Source organism: Apium graveolens, chromosome 11 (genome assembly GCF_009905375.1).
Source record: "Apium graveolens cultivar Ventura chromosome 11, ASM990537v1, whole genome shotgun sequence".
Lineage (NCBI taxonomy): Eukaryota > Viridiplantae > Streptophyta > Magnoliopsida > Apiales > Apiaceae > Apium > Apium graveolens.
Genome location: NC_133657.1, coordinates 50,587,111 through 50,597,048, shown reverse-complemented (window position 1 = coordinate 50,597,048; position 9,938 = coordinate 50,587,111). Strand labels below are relative to the sequence as shown.

Genomic DNA, 9,938 nt, shown 5'->3' with positions numbered 1-9,938 from the left:
TCTGAATACCCACTTGGTGTCTATTGAGTTCTTTCATTTAGGCTTGGGTACCAGCTTCCATACATTGTTCCTTTCAAATTGGTTTAGCTCTTCCTGCATAGCAAAAATCCAATCAGGATCCAACAGAGCTTCTTCTACCTTCTTTGGTTCCTCCTTAGATAATAAGCTGCTATACATACATTCTTCTTGAGTTGCTTTCCTTGTCTGAACTCTAGAAGATGCATCACCAATAATGAGCTCATAAGGGTGATCTCTTGTCCATTTTCTCTGTTGATGTAGATTTTCTCGAGATGAAGATCCCTCATTGTTGTCTTAAGGTGTGACTGAGTTTTGATTATAAGAAACTCCCCCTGAGTTTGTGAATCTTTGATTTGAGAAAGGGGAACTTTTTGTAGGTGATCTACTCTAACTTTCAGCTTCTCTTAATGTTCCGACGGATGATTCACTTTGTGTTCTGACGGATGAAGCTGATTGTCTCCCGACGGAGAAGGCAGAGTGTCTCCCGATGGATGAAGCATTTTGTAACTCGACAGATGTTAAATTATGAGCTTCATTAGTTGTAGGTTTTTCTGTATTATCCTTAGTTACTGTTTCTTGATCACTCTCATCATCACTGTCATCACTAACCATCTCCACATTATCAAACTTGAGGCTCTCATGGAAATCTCCATCTTGTAGTCCTTCAATCTTTTTATCATCAAACACAACATGTATTGATTCCACAACAATGTTGGTTCTTAGATTGTAGACTCTATATGCCTTTTCCACAGCATATCCAACAAAAATTCCTTCATCTGCTTTGGCATCAAACTTTCCATGTTGATCAGTTTGTTCTTCAAGATATAACATTTGCAGCCAAAGACTTGAAGAAAATTTAGAGTTGGTTTCCTGTTCTTGAATAATTGGTAGGGAGTCATGAACTTTGCTTGATTAACCAAAGAGATATTCTGAGTGTAGCAGGCAGTATTCACAGCTTCAGCCCAAAAATATGTTAGTAACTTTGATTCTTCAAGCATTGTCCTTGCAGCTTCAATAAGGGATCTGTTCTTTCTTTCCACTACTCCATTTTGCTGAGGATTTCTTGCTGCTGAAAACTCATGCATAATCCCATTTTCTTCACAAAATGATCTCATCACAGAATTCTTGAACTCAGTTCCATTGTCACTCCTGATTCTTCTTACTTTATAATTAGGATGATTGTTGACTTGCCTTATGTGATTGATGATGATTTCACTAGCTTCATTTTTAGACTTTAGAAAATATGTCCAAGAGAACTTTGAGAAATCATTCACAATTACTAGGAAAAATCTTTTCATTGAGATGGACAACACATTGACTGGTCCAAACAAATCCATGTGTAGCAATTGCAAAGGTTCTTCAATTGTTGAATCAAGCTTCTTTCTGAATGATGCTTTAATCTGCTTTCCCTTTTGGCAAGCATCACACAATCCATCTTTTGTAAACTCCACTTGAGGAATACCTCTAACCAGTTCTTTCTTGACAAGCTCATTCATGGTCTTGAAGTTTAGATGGGACAGCTTCTTGTGCCATAGCCAACTTTCATCTTGACTTGCTTTACTGAGAAGGCAAGTAACAGATTCTGCATTTGATGAGTTGAAGTCAGCTAGATACACATTCTCTTTTCTCACTCCAATGAGAACCACTTTGTTGCTCCTTTTGTTTGTCACAACATATGCTACTGAATTGAATGTTACTGAGTTGCCCTTATCACAAAGCTGGTTGATACTCAACTAATTATGCTTGAGACCATCCACTAGGGCAACCTCTTCAATGATGACATTGTCTTTTGAAATCAAGCCATATCCCACAGTAAAACCCTTGCTGTCATCTCCAAAAGTAATACTTGGGCCAGCTCTTTCCTTGAACTCAGTGAGCAGGGTAGAATCTCCAGTCATGTGCCTTGAGCAACCACTATCCAGATACCAAAGATTCTTTCTCTTTCCCTGCACACATAAAAATCAAATCAAGTTGATTTTGGTACCCAAGTTTCCTTGGATCCTGCCTTGTTAGCTTTTTCTTTGTTTCTTAGGTTTAGTCTCATTTGACTTGGGAATATCTTATTCATCCTTAGTCATTTGAGTTGGACCTTTGAAACCAGTCATTTGAACAGAACTATCATGCACATATTGATTAACAGGAAAATGCATGCTATTTGCAAACATTTTATTCCAGTAAGGCATGCTAAATGGAATTTGATGCATACTAAATGCAGCATAATAAGGATTATGTGCAAATGGCATAGCATCAAATTGTGCATTCATATTCCGAGCAGACATAGCATTCATAGGCATAGCAGACATGGCATTCATGCTGGGAAAAAAGGGAGGCACAGTCATGGAAGTAGGTATGACAATCTTGTAATTAACAGACAAATGATTAACACTACCACACTTAACACAGATTTTTCTTGGAGCATATTTATCAGGTTTGTAGCTGTTATGTTTGTTAATTCCTACTTTTCTATTTCTATTATTTTTCTTTTTAGCATCTGTTTTAACCTCAATCTTTTCTAATCTGTCATTCAATTGCTTGATGGACAGATGACCAACATTAACTTTATTTTCCTTCCTGACTTGACTTGATTCTCCTGGAATAAAGTTCTTGGAAACAGATCCATATTTCTCATTCAGCTTGGATAGCTTAGCTTTGCTAACTGGTTTACTCACAGCCGACGGATGTGGCTCTCTGTCACTCGATGTATAATCCTTTTGATTATCCGATGGATGATCTTCATCATCCGTCGAGTCCACATCTGTCGACAATCCTTCAACCATATTGGATTCCATCTTCTTCTTGCTCTTCTTCCAGGCTGCATCATAAAAGGACTCAATATCTTAAACTTTAGTGATTTGAGCATGGACATCTCTGGATGATTTTCATGCCTTGATCACTTATTGATCTCGTTCAAGGTGCTTCTTTAAAATTTCTTCTTTCTTCAAGGACTCAGTTAATTCATCCTTAGCAATCTTACAATCAATTCTCAATTTTTCAATTCAATAAATTGAGACTCTAGCACATTGTTCCTCTCACTTAAAAACAAATTATTTTCTTTAATTTTAGCATTTTCCTTAGTGAGGGACTTAAGTGTAACACGCAAGTAATATAATTCTGTGGACATGTCATTAATTGCATCATTACACTCATCCTTAGTCAAATGTGCTAGGTTAGTGGTGATTACCTGATTACTTGAAGAACTTGTTTCCGTCTCATCAGACTTGGCCATCAGGGCTAGGTTAACATAGCTTGTTTCTTCATCTTCATCCAATCCATTAGCTGCCCAGTCATTTTCTTGTGTAATGAAAGCCCTTTCCTTTTGCTTGAGCAACTCAAAGTATTTCTGTTTATAATCAACGGGCTCAAACTTCTTCTTGCTGGAATCTGACTTTCTGAATTCATTAGCAAAATGACCAGCTAAGCCATATTTGAAACACTTGAATTTTGATTTATCCACCATGTTTCTATTTGGCTTAGCAACTCCAAAGTTCTTCTTGAACGTGAGCTTGGATATCTTCTGGATAAGAATGCTAAATGCTCATCAATATCATCCTTGTCATCTTGACTCAACTGATCTTCATTTTCAGCTACCAGTCCCTTACCCTTGCTTTCACTGACCTTTGATGTAGACTCAACAGCTTCTACCTTCATCTCTTTCTCTTTCTCTAACTCAGCAACCAGTGCTATGTGAAGGGTTTTAGCACATAAACGCAGCGAAAACGTAAATTTAAATCTGAAAAAACCGAAACACTCTGCAGGATCCATGCAAAAAATAATATTTAATTCGTAGTTCAGTATGTTTACTTAAGAAGCTTTACGTTGATGTAAAAATGGAGGTCTTTAATAGCGATCCAAGAACAACCAGCGGAGATCCTTAGCAGCTGCTCCTCAAGTGTGAAGCACTCCACCGGTATCCACCAAGAAAACAATGTAATGAAGGAGGAGGAGGTGGAGAGAATTAGGGTTTTGTAAATCTTTTGGTTGAGGCAAAAATAGGGTTTATAATAGTATATTTATAGGCAAAATTTTCAGCTGAAAATTTTCCCATAAAATATTATTATTATTAAACCTTTATTATTCTCACTAATAATTAAAACACCTTTTAAATATTAATCCTTTTTCTAAACTCTTTAGAAATAATTCTCTCACTTGATTTAATTTCCAAAAATTAAATTCTTAATTAATAATATTAAGAACCTTTTCTTAATTAATTTATAATCAATTAAATCTCATTTAATCAATTATTAAATTTGCCAATTAATTATTTATTTCATAAATAAATAATTATCAGCCATTATTAATTAATTCCTCCACCATTAAATCATTCTCTTTTATGGTGTGACCCTGTAGGTTCAATATTAAGCCGGTAGTAGAAATAAATAATAATAAAACTATTTTATCATTATTTATATAAATTCTCTAATTCATTAAATATGATTAATTAATTAATCATATTTATTCTACATCGTGAGGGATACTTCTCAGCATATCGCGACTATCCGGATAATACGAATTCACTGCTTAGAATACCAAGAACCTATTTAGTGAGTAGTTACCATTCAATCAATTCCTTCTACCCTGCAATGTCACCATTAAATACAAGGCATGGAACTTGTGTCAAGCATATCTTATTTAATCACTTGCTTTCCCATTCACTATGCTTAGTTCTATTTAATGTAAATTAGAAACTCCTTTCTAATTTCATTCACTCTGGCCAGAGATTCCTGAACTAGCATAAGTGGATCAGCATTGAACATTCTCTTCCTTCACTGGAAGGGGTAGATCCTTTATTGATCATACACTATCTTCGTGTACAAATTCCTATACCCAGTAGAGCCCTTATAATTGTCCCTGGAGACTAAGAACTAAACCAAAGCATAGTTCAGTGTACGCAAGATGACTATGATGACCTCAAATCTAAGGATACTTGTATAACTATCACTATGTGAACAACTGCTGACACGTGAGTGAACTCCATCAGTTGTTCAGCTGTGTGAGTCATGTTCAGTGAACTTATTCTATAATAAGCACCTACATACTAGCTATAGTGTCACCACACAAATATCTATGAGAACAGACATCCTTCATAATGAAGCAAGCATAGTATGTACCGATCTTTGCGGATTATTAATTACCAGTTAGTAATCCTATGACCAGGAACTATTTAAGTTTAGAGTTATCATCTTTTAGGTCTCATTATTATGATCTCATCACAATCCATAAAAAAGCTTTACTCTAAACTGTGGTATATCTTATTTAAACACTTAAAATAGATAGAGCCCGTAATAAAAAACAAAACAAGTCTTTTATTAATATCAATGAAATCAAAAACAGATTACATAAAAGTTATTCCTAAATCCTCATACATGATTGGACTTAGGACATATCTCTTTCACTATGGACCCTCCTTTCTTCCTTCCTTTTTCCATCCTTTCATCTTGCTCTATTTCAAGCTCATAAGTTTTCAGAATGCCATACAGTCTCTCTAGGGTAAACTCCTTGTATTCTTGTGAATTTCTTAATGAGACTGTCATTGGCTTCCACTCCTTTGGAAGAGATCTAAGGAACTTGATGTTAGAGTCTTTTATTTGATAGACACTTCCATGCAACTTCAGAGCATTTAGTAGCTTTTGAAATCTACTAAAAATATCAATGAGAGACTCACTTTCTTCATAGTGGAAATGCTCATATTGCTGAATCAGTAACTGCATCTTGTTTTCCCTTACTTGTTCAGTACCATCACAGATTATCTGAATTGTGTCCCAAACCTCCTTGGCTGTTTTGCAGTTAATGATGTTATCAAATATATCACCATCAACTCCATTGAATAATATATTCATGGCCTTCTTGTCTTTCCTGAATTGCTCAATATCAGGGTCTGACTATTCATGCCTTGGTTTGGGAACAAATGGTTCATTTCCAGTTGCAGCTCTCATTGGTACATGAGGACCTCTCTCTATGCAATCCACATAGGCCTATTCTTGGGAAAGAAGATGTAGGTGCATTTTTACCTTCCAGTGGTGGTAATTATCTTTGTCCAGAAAAAGAATTTTGACTCCAACATCCTTCTTGTTCATCTTGCTGTTTATTGTGATCTTTACACTCTTTGTACTTTAAGAGCTTGCTCTGATACCAGTTGTTAGTCCCTAACAATACAACAAGAATTACAGAAGGGGGGTTGAATGTAATTCTTATCCCTTTTTAAAATTCAAACAAGTTTTAAATTGATAAAATATGAAAGTAATAAAAACAAATGCTTTTAAAACTTTCTGGTGGATTTGAAAATATCCACCATATATATATATATATATCAATGAGAACTCTGTGAAGCTTAAATGGCTCACAGCTGCTTTACAAGTTGAACAATCAAACTACAGAGAGATTCTTGACAAGTACAGCTTTTTCTATCTCTCTTGAAATATGTTTGCTTCGTTGAATGTTCTACTAGCTACACTTGGTTTTTATATCACCAAGTTTACATAACAATAAGAAAAGATAATAAAACAAAACATATCTAGTCTAATTTCATGCTGCTTCACTACTCTATTCCAGTATCTTTGAATATCTTCACAATTGCATGGAAATGGTAATGCTTCTTTGTTCTCAAATTCCTGCTTAACAGGCTGCCACATTCCTTTTGCAAACACCCGATGCATGTGACTGTGTTGTCACTGTCAACAGATGTTTGAATATGATCATCCATCGGGAGTCTTGCAGATCATCCATCGGGTGCTTTGTTGATCATCCGTCGGGTAGCTTTGTTGATCATCTGTCGGGTATCTATTTGTCACTTGACTCCATTTCACTTATACAGAATTACAAGACATCACATATTTATAATTAATCAACCTATTCTGCATATCCACTAGTAGTCAACATGACTCATATACTTCTACAGAATCTATAAAAAGTTGTTTGTAGAAATATGCTATAATTCTTATTTGTTACATAAGCTACTCACTCGATGGATGTCAAATGGTCATCCGTCGGGACTATATTTGATCATCCGTCGAGTGCTACAAACTACACTAAGTTGAATCTACTAAGGTGTTTTGTTAATCTAATCATCAAGTACACAACATATTCCTAACAGTTAGGATGATTGCGGTTGTCGGAATGATAAGTGGCTGGAGCTGGTTACTGCGACCTCTGAAAGTTTCTTACAAACTGAGTTGATTCACTAGAAATAGCACATTGCTCAGTTTTATGCGCACCTGCATAAAGCTCAGAAACACTTGTGATATGATTAACTCCATAATTAGCCAAAGAATCCACCTTCATCGTTAAAGCCGTGAGCTGAGCAGCTATAGCAGTAGTTGTATCCACTTTCAGAATTCCTGCTACCTTGCCTTGAGGTAGTCTCAGAGTTGGGTTCTGGTATTCATTAGCAGCCATCAGTTCAATCAACTTGTAAGCTTCATCGTAGCTCTTAGCCCATAAGACTCCACATGATGTTGCATCGAGCATGGGTCTATACTGTGCTCCCAAACTATTGTAAAAGAAATTGATGATCATCCAATCAGGCATGCCATAATGAGGACACTTCCTAAGCATCTCCTTGTAGCGCTCCCAAGCCTCACACAAAGATTCTCCTAATTCCTGTGCAAATTGAGTGAGAGCATTTCTAATTGCCGCTGTCTTCACCATATGGAAGAATTTAGTTAGAAACTTGTGAGCAAGATCCTCCCATTTGGTGATAGAACCTGCTGGTAGAGAATGTAACCAGCACTTAGCTTTATCCCTCAGAGAGAATGGGAAAAGCCTCATCTTTATAGCATCTTCAGAAATATTGTTGAACTTGAAAGTGTCGCAGATCTCGATGAAATCTCTAATGTGCATGTTGGGATCTTCCGTTGGAGAACCCCCAAAATGGACTGAATTCTGTATCATCTGAATTGTGCTAGACTTGATTTAAAAGGTGTTAGCCGCAATGGCTGGCCTGATAATGCTAGAATGAATGTCATTAATATTTGGTTGAGAGTAATCCATCAAAACCTTCAGATTCGCTGCTTGATCTCCCATTGTAATGATCGCTTCTTCTTCAACTTTCTCAACTTCTTCAAAAACTTCTTCAACTATTTCAACTCCTTCCAGTGCTTCTTTACGAGATTGAGAACGCATTTGCATGCACGCCCTCTAGAGTACCTGAAACACCCACAAAGTAAACAAGTAAATACAATATCCGAGTCAGTGAACTTTAACGACCACTGATGTCAAGCTCATAAAATAAATTAAACACCGAGTCCCCGACAACGACGCCAAAACTTGTTAGGGAGAAAATACGTGCTAAAATTACACGCAAGTATGCGCGTTCACAAGTAGTATAAGATACAAATCAGATTCGTTCCCACAGAGACTCTTTTTGGTTAACTTAAGATTATGCACCTATGCAACAATGGTATGGCCATCGCTCAATGCTAAGACAATAACAAGTTGAGATGGTTATAACTAAGATTAAACTAACATGCAAATAACTAAGAGATTAAAAGTGATTGAATTAACTATATGAGACAAATAATGGATTCTAACTTCATTAAATACTTCATTCAAAGTTATTGTTCTTAACCTTAGCATGTAATGGTGATGACAACTAATCAGATAACACAAAACTAGTAAACGACAACTTTTGTTGCACGAATACCCTACTACCAGACATCCACAAAAGAGATAAAAGTTGAATAGACACCAATTATGTTGAGACCCTATATGTCTATAGAATTTGATAACATAAAGGTTTAATGAACAAGTTATCTATCGTGATTACATAGGGCAGGTAAGATGGTTAAAATTACCTACTAATCATGCATAATAAATACATGAACCTATGCTAGCATGGCAAGTTCTAAATCTCTATATTCACTATCGCTTTAATAGAGATTAACAAACTATCTTATATGTTCGCGACGCACACAAGACGAATACGCACAACCAATACTCGGATATCAATCAATCACCACACACCAAGATATTGAAACAAATTAACTATAGAAATCCATAAGTAAATCCGTTAGAATTCCATGACAACGATTAGTTCATAACCGAACTCATCGTCACCATGGGTTCCAATGAAAGCATGGTAAATAAACTAAGATAAATTAGGTCTGAAATAACTGAATAATAATAACAAAGTACGTTAACAAGAGTATTAGGTTCAACAACAAAGAAAACAAGCATCCAAGATTACAACTTAAGCAAAAAATCATAAGTAAAAACAAGATCTTCTTCTCCTCCATTGTATTGTGCTATTAGGTCTTCTTGCTGCTATCTCCTTGTTCTCCGTTATGAAAAATGTCTTTTAAAAGTATTTAAATACCAGCCCAAACAGATCAGGAGCCCAGCAAAACAATCTTCTAATAGAATCAGGATTCTTTAAATTCGACCTAGCGCGGCCGCCCTACATAGCAGCGATGCCACCCTGAGTTTCTGCCAAATGAGCGCAGCTGCTCGCAAGTGTAGCGCAGGCGCCCTGAGCTTCTGGGAAAACTGGATTTTCTGCTTTCTTGACCTTCTGGTGCTGGTTTCTTGTGCGCAATGGACCGAGGCTCCATCCTAACACTCTTTTAAGCATAAAATATTAACGCATCCATTCCTTCTTTCGAATATGCCCTGAAATGCAAAACACTACGAAAACACATCAAAAACACAAATAACTTGAGTACAAAACACCAATTCGAGCCTTTACAAAGCGTTCTAAGTGGATATAAATTTCACTTATCACCTTATAAAATTACTCAATAGTGGAACTTGAGAGAGTGATCAGCTTAATGTCTGAGAATGATGTGTTCACAAAACTAAGAAAGGTGGAACTGACTAAGAGGCTGAAAGATAGAGATGAAATAAGAGAAAAGGGAGGAGGATGAGAGAGAAGAAAATTTTATTAAAAGTCTTTAGAGTTATAAAGATTGGAGAAAAGATTAAACGAA

At 36.1% G+C, this 9,938-nt stretch overlaps 1 non-coding gene across 1 annotated transcript; it reads left to right on the top strand.

The window, feature by feature from the left end:
- The first annotated feature begins 7,540 nt into the window (after positions 1 to 7,540).
- On the top strand, positions 7,541 to 7,647 carry LOC141699465 (small nucleolar RNA R71). The gene has a single exon (XR_012565928.1). It is a non-coding gene; the product is annotated as a small nucleolar RNA R71 (small nucleolar RNA).
- The last annotated feature ends 2,291 nt before the right edge of the window (positions 7,648 to 9,938 follow it).